The sequence below is a fragment of the Callorhinus ursinus genome, unplaced genomic scaffold (genome assembly GCF_003265705.2).
Source record: "Callorhinus ursinus isolate GAN/ISIS: 27379988/994484 unplaced genomic scaffold, GSC_fseal_2.0 scaffold4, whole genome shotgun sequence".
Classification (NCBI taxonomy): Eukaryota; Metazoa; Chordata; class Mammalia; order Carnivora; family Otariidae; genus Callorhinus; species Callorhinus ursinus.
The window spans coordinates 125252175-125278569 of NW_027397066.1; the positions used below are offsets into that span (position 1 = coordinate 125252175).

A 26395-nucleotide genomic window follows, 5' to 3' on the forward strand; every position below is an offset into this window, starting at 1 on the left:
ATAAAACCCAAGAATAAACAGACAAATCCATAACCATAACAGATTTAAAAATACCTATCTCAATAATCGATAGAAAATTTATATAAAAATTGGTAAGACTATGGAAGATCTGAAAAACATAATTAACAAATTTGGTCTAAAATACACAATTTTTTCAAATTGTGCATAGCACATTTACCAAAAATGACCATATTCTAGGCCATAAGGCAAATTTCAACACATGTTAAAGTGATAAAATAATTCAAAATATGTTTCCTGACCACAGTGAAATTAAGCTAGAAATCAATATAATTTTTTTAAAAAGGATAACCAGTAAATCCATAAATGTTTGGGAGTTAAGCGATGTACTTCCAAATGACTCATTAGTAAAGCATTTATCTATGATAAATGATCTATTGATAGATCTCGATAGAAATTAGAATGTCTTTTGAATTGAATGATAATGAAAATACAGCATATCAAATGACATACAAATAGTAAAAAATAAAATATTTACAAGCTATGTAACAAAGGATTAATCTATAGAAGTTACTTAGAGCTCTAACAAATCAATAAAGAAGACAATCTAACAAATAAAGAAATAGTAAAAAATTATCAAGTAATTAACTGAAAACTACAAATGGTTAAAGAATATTTGAATAAGTCAACCTCATTTACAGAGAAGCACATGTTGAAACAACTGAAATATAGTTTTGCTTATCAGCTTTTCAAAAAAGTTAACCAATTGATAATATTGAATAAACTGGAAATTAAAACCTAGGCTGAAGGGCGCCTGGGTGGCTCAGTTGGTTAAGCATCTGCCTTCAGCTCAGGGTCCTGTGACTGGCCCCATATCTGGCTCCCTGCTCAGCAGGGAGCCGGCTTCTCCCTCTCCTTGTGCCCCTAACCCCCGCTCACGCTCTATCTCTCGCTCTTGCTCTCAAATAAATAAAAATTAAAAAAAAAAAAACCTAGACTGACCCAATACATCCTTTTCACTGCCACAAACGTTGCTTCAATGAATCAGTCCTTCGAAGTAGCTGTGAACTATGTTCATATGCACACTTCTATCCTACCAGCTGGGACACAGCATCACCTTCCTTGTTTATTTGCCCAGCTCCCTCCTACTCGACTGCAAGCCCCTTGAGTGGAAGAATTGTGTGCCATGTACCATACAACCTGAGAGCAATCCTTCCTTGACTTATAACAGGTATAATAACAACAGGGGCACCTGGGTGGTGCAGTCAGTTAAGTGTCCAACTCCTGGTTTCTGCTCAGGTTGAGATCTCAGGGTTGTGAGATCGAGCCCTGCACTGAGCGCAGAGTCTGCCTGAGATTCTCTCTCCCTCTGCCTCTGCCCCTCCCCCTGCTCTTGTTCTCTTTCTCTCAAATAAAGAAATAAATCTTAAAAAAATAACAACAATAATAATGTTCAATTAGTGCTTAGTTTGCACTAACAGAAATGCAATAATCTGACCAAAGGAGATGCCTGTTTTGTTTATTTCTGCCTGGGTTGAAATGATATATTCAATTCTATGCATTACACTTTTTGTGGAATTTTTAACAAGAGGAACATAACCAAAGGAGGGCTACATGGAATATTGTAGACTGCTTGTTGAAAAAGAGCTGGGGATGCTTCCCTTCAAGCAGAGAGAAAACACAGAGGGCCATATTAGCTATGTACACATGTTAGCAAGAGTACCAGAGGGAAAGATAGGTTAGATTTGACCCTGGAACTCCAGAAGGTAGAGTTACGAGAAAAAGATGTGAGCTTCAGAGAGAGAACATAATGACATATTATTTAATAATTAGTGATGTTTGAAAATGAAAATACTGTCACAGGCAATACTGGGCTTTCACAAACTACATGGCCAGACTAAGTTGACTAAGTCTTTCAGGAATGTTGACTAAGAGAGTAGATGTCCACAAAAATCTCTTCCCACACTGATATGCTCTGACCTTAAATTTGGGAGAATATCTAAATCAGAGTATCAAGAACCACATTATTAGAGGAGGAGAAAAGGCATGATAAGAATCCTTAATTCATTTGCTTATTCATACCAACAACAAATACATACTGAGCATATACTATGTGCCAGGCGCTGCTTTAAATTTTGGGGATGCATCAGTGAACAAAATAGACAAAGACCACTGTTACGGGATACAGACAATAAGTAACATGATGAATAAGTATATTAGTATGTTTTTTAGTTAGGATCTCAGGAAATAGATGACATACTTAATGAAAAGTTTAATAAAAAAGACTACTAAAAAAGATCAAGGTTTAGAGAAACCAACAAGGGCTAGTGCATAATCCCAGGGCTAACAACTTCAGGGAAGTGTTATACCAGTAGGCCTGATGGAACCAGCAAAGGGCATAGTTATCAAAACTCATCAAGGGCCATATGACAGGAGTTATAGATTTCAGTAGAGCAAAGCAGCCAATGGATGGAGACACAGCAGGGAAGGAGCTGGGGAAATAAATACCCCAGCCTCATAGCCCTTTTGCTCTCTCATCTAGTGCTACTGCCTCCTGTTGATTACACACAACTGAAACCCAAAGGGCCAGGGAGACTTTTGATGCAGTTCATACATTTCATCATTCCAGGGCACAGCGCAGGGTGGAGAATGAGTCCGAGGGAGCAAGTGAAAAATAGCCAGGTTGCCATGTTGGAAGGCAATAAGTATGGAAAGTAGTAATAAGAATGACAGAGTAGGGAAAGGGGGATAAGGAGCACAGAGATCAGGAGAGGGTGTTGCACAATAAAGTGGACAGAGTAGACAGAACTGAGAAGGTATCGTCTGAACAAAGACTTGAAGGACATAGGGAAGTTAGGTGAATATCTGGGGAGAAAATGTTCCAGGAAGAATAAATGGTACAGCCAAAGGATTTTCTGACAGTTTAGATGTGGGAGTGAGAGAAAGAGAGGAGTCAAGGATGGCCCCAAAATTCAGAGCCTTAGAGCAAGGAGAAGGATGCAATTGCCATTAATAAAGATGGGAAGAATGTAGGTAGGGCCAATTTGAACCAGAAGATCAGGAGTTTATTTTGGGTATGCTGCATCTAGAGAATCTATTAGACCTCTGAGTGGAGATATTGACTAGGCGGATACATAAACAAACCTAAAATTCAGAGAGGGGTCAGGACTAGATATAAATGTTTGGGAGTGGTCAGCATACATGTGATATTTAAACCCATGAAATGAAAAAGATCATGAAGATAGTAAGCATAAATGAGGAGGGAAGAGGACTAAGGACTGAGGCTTGGGGAACTGCAACAGTAAGGTGGTAGGGAGTCGATGAGGAATCAGCAAAGGAGACTGATAAGGAAAAACCAGAGAGAGGAGAGAAACCACGAGATGTTTTTGAACAACCGCAACAATAAGTCTATCAAGGAGAAGGCAGTGACTAGCTCTTGGAAACACTGCCAGTAGACCAAGTAAGATGATAACTGGATTTAGCAAAATGGAGGTTATTGGTGGCTGTGACAAGAACAGTTTGGGTGGAGGAATGGGAGAAGGTGTGTGTGAAATAGTGGATTTAAAAGAAATAAGAGGAGAGGACTCAAAGACAGTAAGTGCACACAACTCAAGAAATTTTGCTGCAAAAGAAGTAGTAAATGACAGAGAAAGTTTTTGTTTGTTTCTGTGGGTTTTGTTTGTTTGTTTAACCTGGGAGGAAGAGCAGAGTGTTTGTATACTGATGGAAAATACCCAGTAAAAAGAGGAAGATTGAGTTGTATGGAAGCAGAAAAGACCTCGAATAGCCAGAGGAATATGTGAAAAAGAAAAGCAAAGCTGGTGGCATCACAATTCTGGACTTCCAGCTCTATTTCAAAGCTGTCATCATCAAGACAATATGGTACTGGCACAAAAACAGACACATAGATCAATGGAACAGAATAGAGAGCCCAGAAATGGACCCTCAACTCTACGGTCAACTCATCTTCGACAAAGCAGGAAAGAATGTCCAATGGAAAAAAGACAGTCTCTTCAACAAATGGTGTTGGGAAAATCGGACAGCCACATGCAGAAGAATGAAACTGGACCATTTCCTCACACCACACAGAAAAATAGACTCCAAATGGTTGAAAGACCTAAATGTGAGACAGGAGTCCATCAAAATCCTAAAGGAGAACACAGGCAGCAACCTCTTCAACCTCAGCCGCAGCAACTTCTTCCTAGAAACATTGCCAAAGGCAAGGGAAGCAAGGGCAAAAATGAACTATTGGGACTTCATCAAGATAAAAAGCTTTTGCACAGCAAAAGAAACAGTCAACAAAACCAAAAGACAACTGACAGGATGGGAGAAGATATTTGCAAATGACATATCAGATAAAGGGCTAGTATCCAAAATCTATAAAGAACTTATTAAACTCAACACCCAAAGAACAATGACCCAACCAAGAAATGGGCAGAAGACATGAACAGACATTTTTCCAAAGAAGACATCCAAACGGCCAACAGACACATGAAAAAGTACTCAACATCACTCAGCATCAGGGAAATCCAAATCAAAACCCCAATGAGATATCACCTCACACCAGTCAGAATGGCTAAAATTAACAAGTCAGGAAACGACAGATGTTGGCGGGGATGCGGAGAAAGGGGAACCCTCCTACACTGTTGGTGGGAATGCAAGCTGATGCAGCCACTCTGGAAAACAGTATGTAGGTTCTTCAAAAAGTTGAAAATAGAGCTACCATATGATCCAGCAATTGCACTACTGGGTATTTACCCCAAAGATACAAATGTAGGGATCTGAAGGGGTATGTGCACTCTGATGTTTATAGCAGCAATGTCCACAATAGCCAAACTGTGGAAAGAGCCAAGATGTCCATCGACAGACGAATGGATAAAGAAGATGGGGTATATATATACAATGGAATATTATGCAGCCATCAAAAGGAATGCAATCTTGCCATTTGCAACGATGTGGATGGAACTAGAGGGTGTTATGCTGAGCAAAATAAGTCAGAGAAAGACATGTATCATACGACCTCACTGATATGAGGAATTCTTAATCTCAGGAAACAAACTGAGGGTTGCTGGAGGGGTGGAGGGTGGGAGGGATGGGGTGGCTGGGTGACAGACATTGGGGAGGGTATGTGCTATGGTGAGCTCTGTGAATTGTGCAAGACTATTGAATCACAGATCTGTACCTCTGAAGCAAATAATATATTATATGTTAAAAAAAAGAAGAAGATAGCAGGAGGGGAAGAATGAAGGGGGGGAAATCGGAGGGGGAGATGAACCATGAGAGACTATGGACTCTGAAAAGCAAACAGGGTTCTAGAGGGGAGGGAGGTGGGAGGATGGGTTAGCCTGGTGATGGGTTCTGCATGGAGCACTGGGTGTTATACACAAACAATGAATCACGGAACACTACATCAAAAACTAATGAGGTAATGTATGGTGATTAACATAACATAATAAAAAAAAAGAGGAAGATTGATGATTTGGAGAGAGGTGAGAATCACTGGAGCAATGTCATGAAGAAGGTGAGATGGGGCTGGATCTAGGACACAACGGAATGGACCAACTTCACATTGGAACATGAACCAAGTTGTGCATCTATCAGAGCAAGAGGAGGGCAGGGTAACAGATGGAAGTAACAGAGGCATAGACATTTTTTGTGAGGAATGATGCATTAGCCTATTTGCTTGACATAAAAAAGAAATTCCAAAGCAATCTCCGTTTCCTTACTTAAGTTCCCCCATGTGGCAGGAGGCACATAGTTTCTCTATTAAGAGTGAGGATTTATATTACAATGTGAATTAGATTAATTTATGGGTAAATTGACTTTATCATGAAGTCAGAAAGTGATCAAAACATTACTAAGTCTTGAGTGACCAGCAGTAGGACTGGGCAGTGCAAATTTCAGTGTAGTCACTCTCTGAGTCCACTCAAAGACAGGAAGAGTCTGGGGACTAGAATTCTGCATCAATGAGCCTCCCTGCCCAGCAGACCCCGGAATCCATCTCACATCAGTGGCACTGAGTCCTACTGCTCTTTAATTATATTCTTATTAGTACAATAACAGCAATCTTTCACTTGAATAGCCTTTTACAATTTAAAAGGCTTTGTACTACAGTAAATGAAATTTAAGTTGAAAGGAGCCTCACAATAGAGGAAAGACAGAAACCTGGCCTCTGGGAAGACAGCCGGCTTCTTAGTAGCTTCTATGCCATCAGCACTGCCCTATATCATACCCTCCTCCTTTTCATTTAATCACATACCAAAGACAAGAATTTCAAGGGAAAATAAACAGTACTAGATCGTACCCCTATCAAAAGACATTGTTTTTGGTGAAATATAGCTGTGTTCATAAAGTGAAAGCCAAGGGTCTGAATGTCCTTCCTGCCATTTTTGATAAATCAATTGATGATATTCATTTGATGCTTATCTTAGACGACTTTTTTTTTTTTGGATTAGACTACTCTCTACTAAGGCTTTTTATTCATGTCTCAGGTAAACCTGAGCCAAAACTGACCTTTCGGCATTTTCTGATGAACTGGCAGACTGTTACCTCCCAAAGGGCCTGTTAACAAGAGCTGATATGCACATGAGTAAGGGAGCCTATAAAGAGGTGCCTCTATGCTGAGAAGGGGAAGAAATGCGAATAACCAGGAGGCTGATATTTACTGAGTATTTACTTTGGACCATACACTATGCTGGGAACTTAGAATATATAAAGAAGCGAAATAGACATGGGTGCGAGCAGCACGGTCAAATGACACAGATCTCTGAAAGCAAAATCTTTTATAAAAAGGATTTATGGTCTGCAAGCAAAAGTGGGATGTCAGAAACATTTCAATCCCATATCTTGTTCTGAGTCTTCTGACTCTTAAGAAAACAAAGAGCCAATACTTGAAAAGGCTACAAGACAACTGGGAAAGCCACCTTTATATTACAGCCAGGGTTGGATGGTTGGGGACCAGCAGTTCCAAGGGCACAGTGGAATAATTTAGGCCACTGGAAAGTGAGAGGAGAAGGATCAGGGAAAGGGAAGTAGAACGTTACTGGAACGAAACCTTATACTGTGGATGTTGACAGATGAAAAGATGGATGTATTCATTTACTTGACATTTTAACAAATATTAAGCATCCATAGGTTCCAGGGCTTGAAGATCCAAGTGAGGTCTTAAAAAACAGGTCCTTCCCTTCACTAAGGAGTAGAAGTTGCGTGGCTAGTAGCATAGACTCTGAAGCTTGGCTGCGTGAGTTTCAATTCTGGCTACAATAGCTATTAGCTGCCCGACCTTGGGCAAATTACTTGACATTTCTAAGCTTTGACTCTCTTATCTGTAAAATATAATACACCTTCCTAATAAGCTTGAGGACTGTGTGAGTTAGTCTATGTGAAGCAGTTAGGACATTCCCTAGAACATAGGAAGTACTATACACAAGAAATAACAACAACAAAAATGGTAAACTTGGTAATTCCAGATAGCGGAGATGCTATGGAGGGACTAGAGAGAGACAGAGTTAGCCATGCAGAAAGCTATGGGCCCCTTACTAAGATATGGAAAAATGGAGGGCTCTGGCATCTCATTGCCTGGGTTCAGGTCCTGACCCTGCACCTTCAAATGTATGACCATAGGAAAATTTCTTAAGCTGTGTGTCTCTGTTTATTAATCTTTAAAATGAGAAAAAATGGTAACACTTATCTCTTGGAGTTGTTTTGGGGAATTACACAAGTAAACACCTATAAGTTACTTAGAACGGTACCAAGAATGGAATTAGCGTACAATAAGTATTGGCCATGATTATTATTATTTTAGATAAGGGGAGAAGCATGAGAAAAGCCTGAGGCACATTCGGAGCACAGAGAGAAGGCCATTGTGACTGGAAGTTAGGGAGTAAGAGTTTCAGTAGCCTTTGAGAAGAGATGGGCAGTAGCCCTCATGGCCAGAGAACTTGTCTTTCTTGTCTGGATACCAGCAGGTGCAAGATTGTATACACTCAAGATGCTGGATGTAGACCCTGCAGACTCATGCATTCTGATAGTCTGCATCTATTTTCCAGCCTGAAACCAGAGTTGGTGGACCTCTGTACAGCAGAGGGCTGAAGAGCATTATGATGCACGGGCCACAAACACGTAGCCTAAGTACCAGCTCACAAGAATGTCATGATACATAATTAGCAAGAGGGACAGTATTCCCATCAAGGCACAAAACACAAAATTCTGGCTCAGACAATATAGCATATTTGGTACCTCTTGAGTTTTGTAGCTTCAGATAACCAGCAGACACACTCATGAGCAATTTCATAGAGAATACAGCAGCAAGGAATGGCATAAGAGCCTGAGCCTTCCTCAAGGGAGTTGAGAATGAAAGGAGAAGACAAATGCTCATATGCCCGAGGATCTACAAAGTCCTTCTAGGGCTTCCCAGGGAAACACTGGGTGAGATTTCTTGAAAGTATGGAACTCCTTGGAATCAGTTCAGGTTACAATTACGGGAAATTTGTGTATTAACGTTAATATGATTTTGTTTATACTTACAGGTTAGTGATGATTAGGGATATTTGGAACATATATGCCTATTATTTTTTCCAGATACAATGTAACCTCCTAGAGTGAAGGAACTTTGTCCCCTAATTCCTAGTAGAAAAGCCATTGATAAATATTTGTTGATGATCAAGATGAGTCTTAGTTTCAATAGAATCAAATGAGGCAAGAATTCTAGATCTTAGAAGTGAAGAATAATGCAGTTTCACTCTGCCTCAAAATATGGACAAGTGTTGCTGGAGAGAAAATATCACAGCAAGAAGAGAAAACTCTCTAGAGTATAACAGGAGTAATTAATATTTGAATGACTTAATGCCGATGACTGGTCACACTGACACTATTAGCTAATGTATGAGGTAGAAATGCCACACGATGAACTATATTTTTCATAAGTGTTCATCCCAAATGGTATGGTGTATAGAAGGAAAAACACTGCTCCAGGTGTAGATGCCATAGGTCCTGATTCTACCACATGGCCTAAGTTATGGTATTTTGGGCATGTCACTTAAATTTTAAAATAATAATGATGACTATAATTATAGACTTCCATCATTTGGGGGTATTTACTATATGCTAGTCACTGTTCTAAGGGCTTAACACCTATCTATCAAACTCATTTGATCTTACTAGCAACTTTGAGGGGCATTCATTATTTCCATTTAAGAAAGAAGATCCTGGGAAACAGATGGGTAAAGTAACATTCACAGGTCACACCGAGGTTAAGTGGTAGAGCCAAGTTAAGAATCTAGGGAGTCCCCTCTTCTTTTCCTTCCTTTCCTTTCCTGAATAAGGCAGTCCGAAAGCTATTAAGTGAGAATGAGCATGGTAGGCATTCACACCAGGCAGGGGGAGCCACAGTGCCCTGGCCTGTCATGGAGCGATGGAGTGAAAACTCTGGGCAGAACCAGGAGGATGTCCTCACACAGCAGCCTGGCACAGGTTCCCAAGTGGAGGGAGGAGGGTGGCCATGTGCAGGGAGCCCCTGATGATGCCCAAGAGATTGTGCCAAAAGCTGATCTCAAATACTGCTTAGATCTTCTGGAAAAACAACTGCCACAGATGAAACAAGATGATACTCCAAAAAATAAAGTATAAGAGAAACACTAGATAATGTATAAAGTACAAACACCAATAGACCTGCAATTAAGGGCCACTTTTAGATATTAAAGGATGATCTTTATATGATTATTAACATGGAGAAGTGTTTTGTACAACCCTCATAAGCATTGTTAATGTGCCATTGGTGGATCCACCTTTAATCACTGTGATTTAAAAAAGTGTTCTTAAGGGCCCTCTGGGTGGCTCAGTCGGTTAAGCATCTGCCTTTGGCTCAGGTCATGATCCCAGGGTCCTGGGATCAAGCCCCGCATTGGGCTTCCTGCTCAGCTGGAAGACTGCTTCTCCCTCTGCTGCTCCCCCCTGCTTGTGTTCTATTTCTCTGTCAAATAAATAAATAAAATCTTTAAAAATATAAATAAAAAGTGTTCTTAAAAGATACATAGACAAATATAAAGATTTTTTTTCTTGGTATTAATTCTTTATTTGTTTGTTTGTTTATTGTCTATTTGTTTATTTTCCTGACTGGAGTGGATTTTATTTCTGCAGCACAGGCAACGCAAGTTTAGTCTTTAAAGTGAGCTCTCAGCAGTGAGATGAGTCTCTGAAGAGGACTGAAGCATCCTAAACGCTTCAGGGGTCCAGGCTGAGGTATAAGGTGTATGGGTAAATTACAGTGCTGGAGATTCCTGTAGGTGGTGTTAGGCAGGGCCTAACTAACCCTGCCAGTTAGGCAGGGCCAGTGGCCTGAGTGGGCTTTTTTGGCGGACTTTTGTTTCTTGGTATACAGTGGCAATCCCTTTTCACTCTTTCCTGATTCTGCACAGAGAGAAACTATGGGAGCAAGTCCTCAAAACACTTCTAGAAGCACAGTCTTCAGCAGCGTGGACTGTCCTTGCCACAGCAGAAGTGAGGAGGCCGTGATGGGGACATGGGGGCAGGCCCGGTACTTGATTCACTTAACATAGAAGATTCTCAATAAGAGTTTATCGGGGGCGCCTGGGTGGCTCAGATGGTTAAGCGTCTGCCTTCGGCTCAGGTCATGATCCCAGGGTCCTGGGATCGAGTCCCGCATCAGGCTCCCTGCTCCTTGGGAGCCTGCTTCTCCCTCTGCTTCTCTCTCTCTCTTTCTCCCTCTGTCTCTCATGAATAAATAAATAAACTCTTAAAAAAAAAATAAGAGTTTATCGGTATTTCTCTAATGTTAATTATCTCAATGCCTGTATTGACATGTGAAAAATATATGGTTGCCATGCAATATTTATCTACCTCGAAGAAAGGCACTCGGAAATGCCAGAACTATTAATTTGTCTAACAAATATTTACCAATAATCCGGGACCAAAAGAAATATCCTGATTGTAAAACAAGCATTAATGAAATGGGTTTGTGCTAAAATGAGCAAACTAATTTCAAGATGATGAAAGTTTTGTCTATGAGACTTCTAATTTCTCAAATAGTGATCCAAAGGGGTACGTGCACCTCACTGTTTATAGCAGCAATGTTCACAATAGCCAAACTATGAAAGAGCCAAGATGTCCATCAACAGACGAATGGATAAAGATGTGGTATATATATATATATACACACACACACACACACACACACACACACACACACACACACACAATGGAATATTATGCAGCCATCAAAAAAACGACATCTTGCCATTTGCAATGATGTGGCTAGAACTAGAGGGTATTATGCTAAGCGAAATAAGTCAATCAGAGAAAGACGTGTATCATATGATCTCACTGATAAAATTCTTAGTCTAAGGAAACAAATTGAGGGTTGCTGGAGTGGTGGGGGTGGGAGGGTTGGTGTGGCTGGGGGATAGACATTGGGGAGGGTATGTGCTATGGTGAGCGCTGTGAATTGTGTAAGACTGATGAATCACAGACCTGTACCTCTGAAACAAATAATACATTATATGTTAAAAAACAAACAAACAAACAAACTGAGGGTTCTAGAGGGGAGGAGGGTAGGGGGATGGGTTAGCCTGGTGATGGGTATTAAAGAGGGCACATTCTGCATGGAGCACTGGGTGTTATGAACAAACAATGAATCATGGAACACTACACCAAAACAAATTATGTAATATATGGTGATTAACATAACAATAAAAAAATTTAAAAAAAAGAAAAAAAAGATAGAAGAAAGGGAAAAATGAAGGTGGGGAAATCAGAGGGGGAGACAAACCATGAGAGACTATGGACTCTGAGAAACAAACTGAGGGTTCTAGAGGGAAGGGGGTGGGGGGATGGGTTAGCCTGGTGATGGGTATTAAAGAGGGCACATATTGAATGGAGCACTGGGTGTTATATGCAAACAATGAATCATGGAACACTACATCAAAAACTAATGATGTAATGTATGGCAATTAACATAACATAATAAAATAAAATTTAAAAAAGATGCTGTTGATTTAAAAAATATACTTTTCTTGGGAATGTGTATTATGCTTAACCTTTTAATTGAAAAAAATAATGTACGCCAGTGAAATTCAATTATAGAAGTTACTTTTCACATGAGAAAAATACGTATTTTATGATGCAGTATTTCATGGTGTAAGTTAAGCTACTGTGTCACTACTTAATATGCATTGCATTAGGAAATTAAGAAATTTTTACCCACAGACTTTAAATAAACACTGCATCTACACTGTGAAACAAACAAACAAACAAACAAACAAAAACATTTCGGATCGACTAGGAAGTAGAAACAACCAAATTCTGAAATCTCTCAATTCATTTTCATATAAATGGCATTTCCGGTCAAGAACACTAATGACTACATTATGAGAAGTTGTTAACACAATCTTTCCAGATACATCATGGCAATAATAACAAAGTTTATACTGCTGTTTTTGAGGTTGTACCTTAATATATAGACTATATAGACTATCTTAGAGAGCGTAAAGAGAAAGGTGACAACATTCTCCATAGGTACTGAAAAGAAGCAGCTGTGACCCAAAAGGGCTCCATTCTATGCTTTACTTTGTGGTATTTTATGAATTACGTGAATTCTAGAAAAAAAACAGAGGAGGCAGAGTAGGTAGTCTAATGGTATTTCCAAGAAGAGAAAAGGTAATGGGAGACACTCTCTCAAAAGGTAACATCAGCTGATAATGAAAGTGGAAACTTGAAAACCTGGGTAGTCTTTTTTCTACAGGACAGTGAGAAGGTGGGACTTTGGATGGCATGAATGGCTATGTAAAAACAGAGCAGTAGTTTGAAATTTTTTTACTAAAACTATAAATCAAATAAATTCTAATGATTTAAAATGAATGGCTCAAGATTTCATCCAGCTAAAAGACTTGGATGATCTAGCCCTCTCCAAATACATTTGGAATAGAGATTTAATTGGATGTTCTATTTAGAGTCTGTGCTATTGAAAAAGGCTTTTATCAACATCAAATGGGCATAGTAACATAATTCAACAAGCAAGCAAGTAATGGAATGAAATTAAACAAAGGAAAACATACACCCACAAAGGTGAACTTAGCATTGGAGGGCTTCAACTACATTTTTTTAAATGCGGAATTAAACACAAAATGTCCAACATAGTCTTCCCAGCAAGTACATTATTTGTTGGAAGCCAGAATGCTGCTTCAATGCATTCTGATTCCTTATTTTGTTACATAATAACATGCTTTAAAAGCAACACATTGTGAGCTTGGGAGCTGTTAGGCATTTATTTACCATGGTGGGTTAATCTCATTCAGTGAGGTATAGAAACTCAATAATGAGTGCTACAGTATATAAGCTAATTGCTAGGATAAAACCAAATGAATAATTACTTAACTCCAGAATGAGGCCTGCGGGAATTTTTCTTTAATAAAGGTTTAATTCACCAGTGATAATGAATGCAATCTCACATACTACTGAATAACACCATTAGCATAATGGCTGCGATACAAAAACTATAATTAGAACTAAACAGAAACGTTAATTACAACCACCAAGGTACTGAATGAAATACTGTTGCTTAAGAAATTGACCTGCTTTGCTGTCATGCTTTATGGGTTCAAGGATATCTCTGTAATTAAATATATATATAAATAAATATATATGTGCATATATATAATCATCAAATAGAGTTTTTTAAATCATCCCACTGGAATCCTTTTAAGTGTAATAAACATATTAATGAGAAATTGTCTAGAATTTGAAATACAAGCTAAATATAAAAATGATTAAAACCTTTGTTTTTTATCTTGATTAAATGCAAACATCAATATTTGTGTTAAAAAAATCCAATATTTGAGTAGGAGTCTCCAATTTTGCATTTTACTGGTGTTAGCTCTATGAATGCTAGAAAAGCTAAGTTACTAAAAATGAACAGATTAATAAAATGTGAAATATTACTATAATAAGTTAGAAAAATAAGTTGCATAATCAATAAAAAAGTCAAAGTACTAAACTAATGGTTCTAAAAAACTCAGCTGTGATTCTTAAAATTATTTGAATTTCATTTATGTAAATATGTATATAACATTTAATTGCAAATATGATAAAGGATTTCTGTATCTGGATAGATATATGTTGATAAGCATTTTGAAACCAAGCATCACATTCTTGTCTCTATTAAACATCAAAAGCAATAACAATAACCATAACAACCCTCTCTTATTATATAGATACTTTCAATGGGATATGCTTAGAAATACTATCAAAAAGAGAAAGCCATATGCCTCTATGTTTTATTGCCCTCTCCGATGGTATTAATTTTTCATAATCTTTATTTTTAAGATAGAACTTCAGAAGAAAATAAAAATATCCTAGGAGCCAAATCAGTAAGACTGGAAAAATGTATCCCTGGCTACTCTTTATCCCTTTCCTCCATTACTCGGTTTTAATGGAATGAATATATCTCCCACTATTTTTCTATCAATCTCTTCCCTCCATTACAATGCATTTTCCAATAGTCCAACACAATTTTTGAGGTCATACTTATATCATCTCCAGTAATGCACCTGGAAAGTGCCTCTCCTCTCACTATTGGATATCCCATAAAAACTCCATTCTTTAATGAAATATTACCTGGTAATAATTCATACAACAGATGTATTTATCCTTACAATTTTCTGTGACCTGGATGATTCCTCACCATAAGTGGATTGCTAACCATAGCATCCTCCCTGACAATAGTCCATGAGGGAACAGAAGGGAGAAAGTATTAGCTGAGATGTATCCTTTCTCACACTGCTTCACAGCCTCTTACACTAATAAACTATATGAGTAGAACTGATGGTTTTTGCAAGTTTCTCTTTTGCCATCTACCCTCCTGTGGAAATGTGTCCATAACAATTACACCCAGGTGGCCAGTTTTGACTTTTAAACTCTGGACTCATGTTGGAGGTTCTAATAAGTGACCATAACTCCTAAATAGGTCTTTGACCAAAGAAAGCTTCTCTTATATCAGGGAATGTCATCTTCTTGCACACTTTTGGATGGGTTACAGAATGTAGGGTAGAAAGGGAGGAAAAGACTACGATCTAACAAATTAGATAAGTCAAATCAACTCTGGCCCCAACAGGATGAGTGATCGCCCTCATTACTTAGATACTTATCTAAATATCTGGTGGGCAGTTCCAACCTAATGATTTACAAACTAATCCCCACTTACTATTGGTCCGTACACATCTTTTTCCTCATATTCCCTACCTCAGTTGATACTAAACTATCAGCTTCTAACACTATCAACCACCCAAACAGGAAATCCAGAGATTTTTCTCTACATTGTTAAATATAATTGACTAACAACCTTAATCAACCTTTGTCATCCTCAATAATGCTCTCATTTTTTTCTCATTAAGAAGGGAAAGGTATAGAAGAGAATAGTTTTCCTCCAACAAAAACTTGAGTTTTAATTTACCTTGAATTAAAATAACTCTTTTTAGACCCATGAAAAGCCAACATTAGGATTTTAAAAATAAGCATGATATTATCATTTTTGGAAAATGTGGCACCAACTGATGATCATAAATGTAGATTAAATACCAACAGTCCATCCAAGCATGCATAAAAATGCCTTTTATCATATTTTAATTCCCCAAAACATACATGTTGAAATTCCCTCTAAACGTACACAGTAAGAGAGATCTCAGGTTTCTCATAATAAACAAGCCTACAATTTGCCTGTCTTTCTAAAGGAAGAGAAAGGGGAGGATACTAATGGCTTCCAGCAATCAGTATACTTTTACCCTTGGGTGATCTCTGCAGTTTGAGAATGCATGCACAGTCTGAAAACATTCACCTTGCTATGGACCTTGAACCATTCTGCAAATACATAGAAAAATAAATTAAGTTAATTCAAGGGCTATTGCTGTTGCTAACACTGTCCTTCATGAGGAGAAAAAAATTGGGGGGTGTGGGTAGAGAGTAGGACTATAGAGAAGGAAATTTGGAAATGGCACAAAAATCTACATTCTGCCTAGATCTCACTGGCATATAAATTTCTTAAAAGGAGAATCATAATCAAACACAAACCATCTGTTTTGTTATATAAAAATTAGCAACCATGGTTCCAGCATGTGGCTCTATCCAGATACAATGCTTTTCTTCTTTTTTTTTATTTTTTGCATTTTCCACTTCATAATATATAAAAACTCCTGTCCAAACAGAGCCTGATACTATACACAATAAGATTCAGCCTCCTCTGTATTTTTAATTAACTCAGGCCCAGCAGTAGTTTTTAACAGCTAACATTTTCTGTGAGTTACAGTGTGCACACTGCTGAGACATAAATGCAAAGTAATCACTCTAATAAGTAGATATAAACATTTACAATAATTGCCACAAGTATCTGCAACAAGTAAGGGGATGGGAAGAAAAATAACCAGTGGTAAGCCAGGAAATAAGTTTCAATACAACTGCATGAGTACAAATGTCATTCAAAGCTCTGATCTTTTGTTGCATTTAGTCATTTCAATACCCCAAAGTCACTAATGAGCTTGTACTTTCAATGCCAAAAAATGAGTACTCTGATTAAGAAACAAAAACAAAAACCAAGACTTCAATTTTTATGTTTGTGCCAAAGACACCAACAGAGAACCAAGGCACTTGGGTGACTGCATCATTTCCATAACACAGAGAAATTAAAACACCTCAGTCCAGAACCAAACAGGGCAAGCCTTCAGCACTTTTTCTGCAAAGAATAATAGGCCGTAAGGTAGAAAGAAGCTGGACAGATGGGAAGAGCAGAGAAAATGCCAAAAGAGCAAGACGAGGTTGGAGAAGCAGGCAGTGATGGGGGTGTGGGAAGTTTGGTAGGGCAGGATAAGGGAAACAGATATTATGCTAAGCACAGTGAAAACATGAGAGGGTTTTAAGCAAGGTAGCACCATGACCTTCCTTATGTGTCTTAAAGGTTACCGTGACAGGAAGAGGTGGTGGGGAAGTAGGTGCTTCCTGCTGGGCTGCTCGCTCCTCCGCTTCTGTCCGCTCCGCGGCGGGAAGCGCCTTCCCCACAGGACATCAATGCAAGCCTGAATAAGAAAAACAATTTCTTCCTTCTAAGCCATGGCATATCAGTTATACAGAAACACCACTTGGGGAAACAGTCTCCAGGAGAGCCTTGATGAGCTCATACAGTCTCAACAGATCACCCCCCAACTTGCCCTTCAAGTTCTACTTCAGTTTGATAAAGCTATAAATTCAGCATTGGCGCAGAGGGTCAGGAACAGAGTCAATTTCAGGCGCTCTCTAAATACATACAGATTCTGCGATAACGTGTGGACTTTTGTTTTGAATGATGTTGAATTCAGAGAGGTGACAGAACTTATTAAAGTGGATAAAGTGAAAATTGTAGCCTGTGATGGTAAAAATACTGGCTCCAATACTACAGAATGAATTGAAAAAAAAATGGCTTTTTTAATGCCATCTTCTGTTACTATTCATCACTTTTTTGAAGAGAAGCATAGAAGAGACTTTTTTTTTATTTATTCTGGCATCGCAGAAATGACTACACTGTGTTATATATACTATCAGAATTCCAATAGAAAGAAGCCTATAACTCTAGCCTCTTACATTACCTTTTCAGCATGAAGAAACAGAAGTTTTTTTTTAATAACACACACTGTTGCCTTCCTAAGAACATTCTTGAATAAACTCATTTTAGAACTCAAAAAAAAAAAAAAAAAAGGTTACCGTGACAGCAGGTTAAAGAATGGGGCAAGAGTGAAACCAAGAAAACCACCTACAGGCTATCGCAGTAGGATGTTTGGTCTTCAGGAATTGGACGGTAGATAGAAGCAGAAAGAACAGGTAGATCGAGGACAGGTATTAGAAGAGAAAATAAAGAAAAAGGAGAGACAAAGAATGAATCCGGGTTGGGACTTGGGCATATGGGAGAATAAAGGATGCCATTCACAAAGACAGGAAATACAGGGACTAGGGAAAGAATAAAAGTTCATACAGAACTGAAGTCAACAATTTTCAGGTTTCTGAGCTATACCAAGCAGTGTCTACTATATACCATAGTTATCACCATTGCCTTTAATTAACAGCTTATAATCTGCTATGACACAGAGAGACAAATATATATGTAATCATTGGAAAAGAATAGCTAACACATAAAATGTATTACATGTGCACTAAACGTGTGCACTAAGCACTAATGTAAGTGCTTTATTCATTTAAATTTCACACAAATTCATTTTACAGGTGAGTACACTGGGGTCCAGAGAAGTAAAGTACAAGCCCACAGTCACCCAGCTGATAAATGTTAGAGTCAGGATTCAAACTGAGGCAGTTTGCTTCCAAAGTTTATGCCCTTAACCTTTTAATCCACACAGCTTTCAAAACATATGAACATACATGTATGTGCACACACACACCCCGAAAGTTCTATGGTAAAGGTATAATAGAATAAAGATTGAGGTTAACTCTAAGCATCTGGGATTGCAGAAAAGCTCTGAGGAGGGCAGTGCGGGACAAGCCCTGATGGCTAGCTAAATTTTTACAGAAGGAAGTGTGTTTGTTAGCAGGTAAAATGGCTAAGATAAAGGCACCTTAGCTAGAGGATCCAAGAAAGCTTGAGAAATTACTTTCCTTTGGATATAATTTTACCTAAGTCACGATTTGCCTAAAAACAATTGACACTGAAAGTGAATGTCTATTCTAAGTTGGTAGAGTGGTTTTTCCAATAGGGGTGAGAATTTGATAGCTCATTACTTAGATGATCCCTGAGTACTGACTGTTCTACCATCTCAGAGGAGGAGGAGATACTTAGCTGCATGAGATTAAGCAAATAGAACAGATGTGCAGTTTCCCCCTACAGGCCTTTGCACAGGGAAGTGGAAACATCTTTAAGGAAGGGCCAGCAAGAGCTTTTCTAAAGGGACAGTCACATGGGGAGGGCAGAGGGCTTGTGGGAGAGTTGATCACATCTATTTTATCAAAGGTTATTCAGTGTTTCAATCCCTTGGCAATTGTGAGTAATGCTACAATTAGCATGGGGGTGCAGATACCTCTTTGAGATACTAATTTCATTTCCTTCAGATATGGAAGGAGTAGGATTGCTGGATAATATGATAGTTCTATTTTTAATATTTTGGGGAAGCTCCATACTGTCTTCCATATAGCTATACCAATTTACATTCCCATCAACAGTGTATAAGGGTTTTTTTCTCCACATCCTCACCAACATTTGCTATCCCTTGATTTTTTGATAATAGCCATCCTAACAGGTATGAGGTGATATCTCCTTGTGGTTTTAATTTATAGTTCCCTGATGATTAGTGATGTTGAACACCTTTTCATGTGCCTATTGGCCATTTGTATGTCTCTTTAAAAAAACGTCTATTCAGGCCCATTCAATCATTTGTTTTCTTGCTATTGAGTTGTTTGAGTTCCTTGTATGTTTTGGACATTAACCCTTTCTTAGATGTATAGTCGGCAAATACTTTTTGCCACTCCATAGATTGTCTCTTCATTTTGTTGACTGTTTCCTTCGCTGTGCAAAAGTTTTTTTGATACAATCCCTTTGTCCAATTTTGCTTTTGTTGCCTGTGCTTTTGAGGTCATATCCAAAAAATCATTTCCCAGACTGATGTCAAGAAATTATTTCCCTGTGTTATCTTCTAGTAGTTTTATAGCTTTAAGTCTTATATTTAAGTTTTTAATCCATTTTGAGTTGATTTTTATATATGGTGTGAGATGAGTTCAGTTTCATCCTTCTGCGTGTGGATATCCAGTTTTCCCAACAGCATTTATTGAAGAGACTATCTTTTCCCCATTGTGTGCTCTTGGCACCTTTGTTGAAGATCAAGTGACTATTAATGTGTGGATTTCTTTCTGGGCTCTCTCTTCTGTTGATCTATACATCCGTTTTTATGCCAGTACCATACGTTTTGGTCAATAAAGCTATGTAATATAATTTGAAATCAGGATATCTGATGCCTTTAACTTTGTTCTTATTTTTCAAGATTGCTTTTGCTATTTGGGGTCTGTTGTGGTCCCATATGAATCTTAGGAATGTTTTGTGGTGGTTTTTTGGTATTTCTGTGAAAAATGGCTTGTAATTTTGATAGGGATCGCCTTAAATCTGTAGATCTCTTTGGGTAATATGGACGTTTTAACAATATTCTTTTAATCCATGAGCATAGACTCTCCATTTATTTTTATCTTTTTAAATTTCTTTTATCAATGTCTTACAGTTTTCAATGTATGATCTTTCACTTCCTTGGATAAATTTATTCCTAAGTATTTTATTTTGATGCTATTATAATTGGGATTGTTTTCTTAATGTTTTTGGATAGCTTATTGTTAGTATATAGAAATGCAACTGATTTTTGTATATAGATTTTGTATCCTGCAACTTTACTGAGTTCATTCATTAGTTCTAATAGTTTTTTGGTGGAGTCATTATAGAGTTTTCCATATATAAGACCATGCCATCTGTAAACAGGTAATTTTATTTCTTCCTTTCTGATTTGAATGTGTTTTATTTCTTTATCTTGCCTAGTTGCTATGACTAGGACTTCCAGTACTATGTTGGATAGAAGTGGTGAGATCAGCATCCTTGTCTTGTTCCTGATCCCAGAGGAAAGGCTTTTAACTTTTCACAATTGAGTGTGATGTTGGGGTTTGTCATAAAGGTATATTCCTTCTATGCTTAATTTGTTGAGAGTTTTTGTCATGAAAAGATGTTGAACTTGTCAAATGCTTTTTCTGCATATAATGGAATGATCATATAATTTTAACCTTCATTCTGTTAATGTAGTGTATCACATTTATTGATTTGCATATGCTGAACCATCCTTGCAGGGTGTATGATCCTTTTAATGTACTCTCGAATTTGGTTTGCTAGTATTTTGTTGAGGATTTTTACATCTATGTTTAGAAGAAATGGATATATCCCTAGAAATATAAAACTTACCAAGACTGAATCATCAAGTAATAGAATACGTGAACAGAAAAATAACAAGCAAGGACATCGAATCAGTAATCAAAGATATTCCAACAAATAAAAGCCCAGGACCAAATAGCTTCATGGGTGAATTCCACCAAATATTTAAAAAATTAATACCAATCATTCTCAAACTCTTCCAAAAAATTTAAGACAAAGGAACACGTCCAAATTCATTTACAAGGCCAGCATCTGATACCAAAGCCAGACAAAAACACTACAAGAAAAGAAAATTATAAGTCAATATCCCTGATGACATTCATTCTCTTATTCATTAAATATTTATCAAAACTCAAGGTCTACCAAGGCCTCTTTTGGGCCTAAAATATAATGGCAAACAAGACAAGGTATTTGTTCCCCCAAATGCTTACTGTCTAGTGGAAGGGACAGAAACAATAAATGCAATAACATCTTTTGGGGTGCCGAGCCCTGCATCAGGCTCCCTGCTCTGCGGAAAGTCTGCTTCTCCCTCTCCCACTCCCCCTGCTTGTGTTCCCTCTCTTGATATGTCTCTCTCTGTCAAATAAATAAATAAAATCTTAAAAAAAATAACATCTTTTAAGTGATGGAGTGGGGCAACAGTGGGGAGAGAAAGAAAGGAAAGAAGTTCTGCTAGCTATGAGGGGCAGGGAGGTGGTAGGGAGGCTTCAGAGAATCTTTCTCCTCTGTCTCTCCTGTTGTCTTTTTTGTGAGAATAACTAAACATTCTGAGTTAAAAAAAAAAAAACAACTATGAATTTGTCCTAGGGAGTTACAGTAATAGGGGGACAAAAAAGTATATCCCATTCTCCAGTGAGTCTTTCAGAGAATGGAATGCCAAGGGAGAAAATGAGTGATGGTGGCTACTACCTCCTTGGCTGTGTCCTGAGCTTCCTGGAAGGAGGTGGAGGAACCTCAGAGAGGGCCTATGCCTGAGATGGATGAACAACAGAGAAGCTACAGGACTTTTAGGCCCAGGGATACTCAGCAAAATTAATCCTTCATTTCCTCCCTAGAAGGCCAGATATTAGGGCAAAAATGTCACATTACCCTGAATGTTTATCAAGGTAAAAAATAATGTTAAAATTTTATTTCACTTTTAAAAAGAAAACTACCCCCACCAAAAATCTCTATATTACTATAATTTGCAAATTTGTTTGCGTATTCTGATTTGTAACTTTTAATTTTTTTCTTTTTGGTTCACAGGTTGTCTTGTTATTTCCACATAATACTGGATGGCTTTTGTTCTACTGTCATCAAATGGAGGCCAATTACCCAAAGCTTAATATCATAGGTGCAATAACACAGCACATTCTAAAGACAATTCCAGGCATATCCTTGGGAAACTTCCCAAAAGAAGTTAGAACTAGCCCATTATCCCATCCCTGCTCCATATCTACCATGTTTAAACAGAACATTGTTTAAATAGAATACTAGGATAAAAAGTAGAATATCTGTCGTAGTGAGTCACTAGTCTAGGGTAATTTGTTTTTCCTCTCCGCTCTCCACAAGGCATATGCTCCTTCCACCCAAAGCCAAGTGATGAACCATAAGAATTGGGTGAAGTTGCAAGAAAGAGAAACCAACATCCTATCTCTGCTTATGTAGCAAAATTGCTCTGTGACTATTAGATCGAAGAAAAAGGAATTGGGTAAGTAGTGAGAGAAGAGGCAAGGGTCAATGGTGGGAGCTGCCACCATTTCCACATATTTGGTGTGGCAAGGATTTCACATTTCTGGAAGATCACATTTACCACAGAAAGTAGCCAGATTTGGGCGGCTTTGCAAGTATTTCAACTTGGAAGCCTACATTGTGGGCACGAGGATCTTAGCAGCCAGAGGTTCTGAGCTGTACCACAGGGCAGGGCAGAAACGAAGAGGAGGCCAGGCTGGAATCAATGTCCCATCATCATTGACCTCACAGGGTGCTGTGAAGGCCACACACCTCATGAGAGAATCAGTGATTAGAAGACAAGTAAAAAAACATCTTCGCGCCGTTTATTTAGTCCTCCCACCAGTTCTCCCCACCCCCCCCACTGTGTGCTCCAACCCTGGTAGAGCTAGAAGAGAACGAGAAGGGGTCACAGCCAGGAGGATGAAGGAATGCCCAGGCCATGCTCCTGCTCACCCATGTTTCTGGCCAGGTTGGAAAGAGATGGGATATGGGGAAGAAACAAGACTAGGGGCGCCTGGGTGGCTCAGTCAGGTAAGCACGGGACTCTTGATTTTGGCTCAGGTCATGACCTCAGGGTTGTGAGATCAAGCCCCACCTTGGCTCCGCCCCGGATGTGGAGCCTGCTTAAGATTCTCTCTCTCCCTCTGCCCCTCCCCCACCCCAAGCATGTACACGTGCGCACACACATGTACTCTCTCTCTCTCTCTCTCTCTCTCAAAAAAAAAAAAACTAAACTAAAATTTCGCACTGGAATAAATGGTAATGGATTATTTTTTTAATATGTGAGAGGACAAGAAAACTATGGAACTGCTTGAGAAATTGTTAAGAAACAGAAAGAAGGCACACTTGAAGGTGGTAAAGGAAGAAATAAAAATAGATGTTTCCCCGCAAACTGTTCAATAACTGGTATTTATCGGCATAGTTGGGTATTTAGAGAGCAACTTTTACAAGTGGTATCTGGCTAGAAATAAAGTTGGAGACATGATTTATCCCCTTCAAATGAGCAGAGAAAAACACACATTCAATTCTCCCGAAGTCCCTAAAACACAAACACAATTTCTGGCTCCTGGGAAGCAGAGTAGGGCAAGTGAAGAATGTTATACAGAGAATGGAAAATGTTAGATGCAAATGTTCATCTATCATATCTGTCAGTTAAATATGCACACATGTAAATATGTACCTGTTACTTTTTCTAGAAACAAAATAGTACAATCACCAGTTTTATTTAGCTCCTTTAATTTTCTCAAAGAAACAATATTTTTTCATCAAAATATTAGGAAAGAAATAATTTGCCTTAGTAAAGGAGAATGCAAACATAGTAACTCTAATTTGGAAAGACACTGAACCTATATTTATTGGCTAATCAAATATATTGTAAAACCAGAAAGACACAGCAATATTTAAAATCTAGCTGATTACTCTTTGGAGGCAGATGACTAACAGCTTACCTCAGCAAAGCAAAAATTGCTACCAGAGATTTTTTTTTTATAGAAATGGTCCTTATTTATTATCTAAGTAACAGCTGTATACCCCATAGGCAAGAAATGAAAGCTCTTAAAGGCATGATTTTTTAAAAATCCAAACTTTATGTTACAGTAATATGATGCTAGTTAAAGTGGTGTCTTGGAAATAAACTCAAGATGTCTGCTCCATAATCCACAGTAATGAAGAAAGGAAATGTAGATTGGCCAAAACAGTGGACAGAGAGTCAGTTGTATTTACTTTGGGATGTGATCTTTATTTGAATATTCTAGCCAAGGGAATAAAAAACATTGCCTCAGAAATTGCCTGAAGACTACGAAAGTTCTTCTGTCTGACCCTTCCTTGCTCAACAACTTCCTGTAACTCAGTCCATCCTGAGAACAAACTGCTCTTTCCCAGCTGACCAAAGGCAAGAGCCTAAGCTTAGCAGACCTTGCAAAGCCTGTCTGGGGAAAAGTAGTTTAAACGAACAGCCAATTAATAAGTTCCCGATTTGTCCAAATCCAAATTGGTTAAGAAATTCTGTTTCAATGACATTTCAGGATTTCAAAGGTGAAGAATCCAAGATAACAGTAAAGAATGATTAAATGAGAAAGGTCTCAACTATCAATAAAGGGAGATATCCCTGCAGAGTGAATACTTTACATTTGGTCCTTGTAGAAGTCTGCATGATTATGTATGACTTAAGCCAGCAAAGTGCCAAATGACTTGCAGGCTTAAGTTGGTATCTTTTAGGTAGTATACATCCTCTCTCTATATTCATCTAAGAAGGAAAAGAAAATGAACTTCCGTTAGATGTAGTAAATTGAACTTAAGATAACTGAGAAAAAGTTAAAAGAACATTTAAGTGTGGTAGATGACTGAATCAGAGACGGCTGAAAGCATCTATAGATATGAACACATACTACCTTAAATGAAATTTTAGAAACCATACAAACTTGAAAAGGTACCAAAAGACTAAGGCAAAAGGTGTCTTGTCCTTTTTGTTTTAAGGATGGGTCCCAAGAAACAGAAATGTTGACATCAATCTCAAGAGAAAATTTGAGGACAGGTTTTTAGACAGATGGCTTGTATATATTTAGGAAAAAGCAGCTGAAATCAAAGGAGTCCAAGTAGGGTCAGTAAGAAAATTCAAATCAAGTCATCATTCGTTCCTTTTTTGATACCATTTCCCTATTAAAAGAGTAGAAGAATACTCCAGATATACAAGACCCTGATTTCATTAAAATATTCAACAAAAATCACACGGTATCATGGAATATAATGAAGAAATATACAAAACAATGAAATGATATCAACTTGGAATGCCATGCCATTCTATGCCACTGGGTTCTTTCCTTTGGCAATGTTGTTTCTCAGTGACTTCAAAGAAGACATGGAAGTAATGATTAAAAGACTTTTAAAGGACAAAAATCTATTTAGATTTATTAACATGAAACACTTCAAGTTCTTTCACTTGCATCCTTTGGACTTCTGCACAAGCTGTTACTTTTGTCTGCAATGACTTTCCCCTGCCCTCCCTGGTTTGTTCAACAGAAGAGCTACTATGTTTTCATCAAATCTGTTTGACTTCAAATTATATCCTCTAGGATGCCTTCCCCAAAGAGCTGCTGTAATATTTTCCCATGCCTGAGTGATTGAACTCATCACATTGCATGGTAAACTAGTTGTTTACTTGATGTTCAGCCATCTAGATTGTGACTGTCCTGCAGAAAGGACATTATTCATCCTGGTATCCTCAGTGTCTGAAACATAACAGATATTCAATATTTGATGAATAAAACCAACTTGCATGATTCCAGAAAAAGTTAATGAAGAGGGTGAGAAGCTTCTATCAGAAATTGTTAGTAAAGAAAATTCCTGGTAACACAAAAGGCATTTACCTGTTCGTTGCTTCAGATTCCTACTGAGATGACACAGAGATTGTAAAAAAAAAAAAATTAAATTAATTAATCAATTAATTAAATTAAAATAGAAGGCAATCTGATCAACAATGGAAGGGGAACACCAACATGACATTTTTAGTAAATTATACAAAAAATAATACAGATGGGATCATATTGAAGATAGGAAATAAGAAATGATTTCCAGGAGTGCCTGGGTGGCTCAGTTGGTTAGGCAACTGCCTTTGGCTCAGGTCTTGATCCTGGAGTCCTGAGATCGAGCCCCGCATTGGGCTTTCTGCTCAGCAGGGAGTCTGCTTCTCCCCCTGCAGCATAGGAAAGAGTGTGTGAGGTTAAGAGCCAAAGAAGACACAACATCCAGAAGCCAGTTCCCAACATAGCAGTTTCATTAATAAAGAAG

At 38.1% G+C, this 26395-nt stretch overlaps 1 protein-coding gene and 1 pseudogene across 3 annotated transcripts in view; one reads left to right on the plus strand and one right to left on the minus strand.

Annotated features, from left to right (window-relative positions):
* The window catches only part of IQCM (IQ motif containing M), a 434938-nt gene that overhangs the window by 106832 nt on the left and 301711 nt on the right, over positions 1 to 26395 (minus strand). The gene's annotated exons all lie outside the window — the stretch shown is intronic.
* Positions 16935 to 17427, plus strand: LOC112826132 (transcription initiation factor IIA subunit 2 pseudogene; annotated as a pseudogene).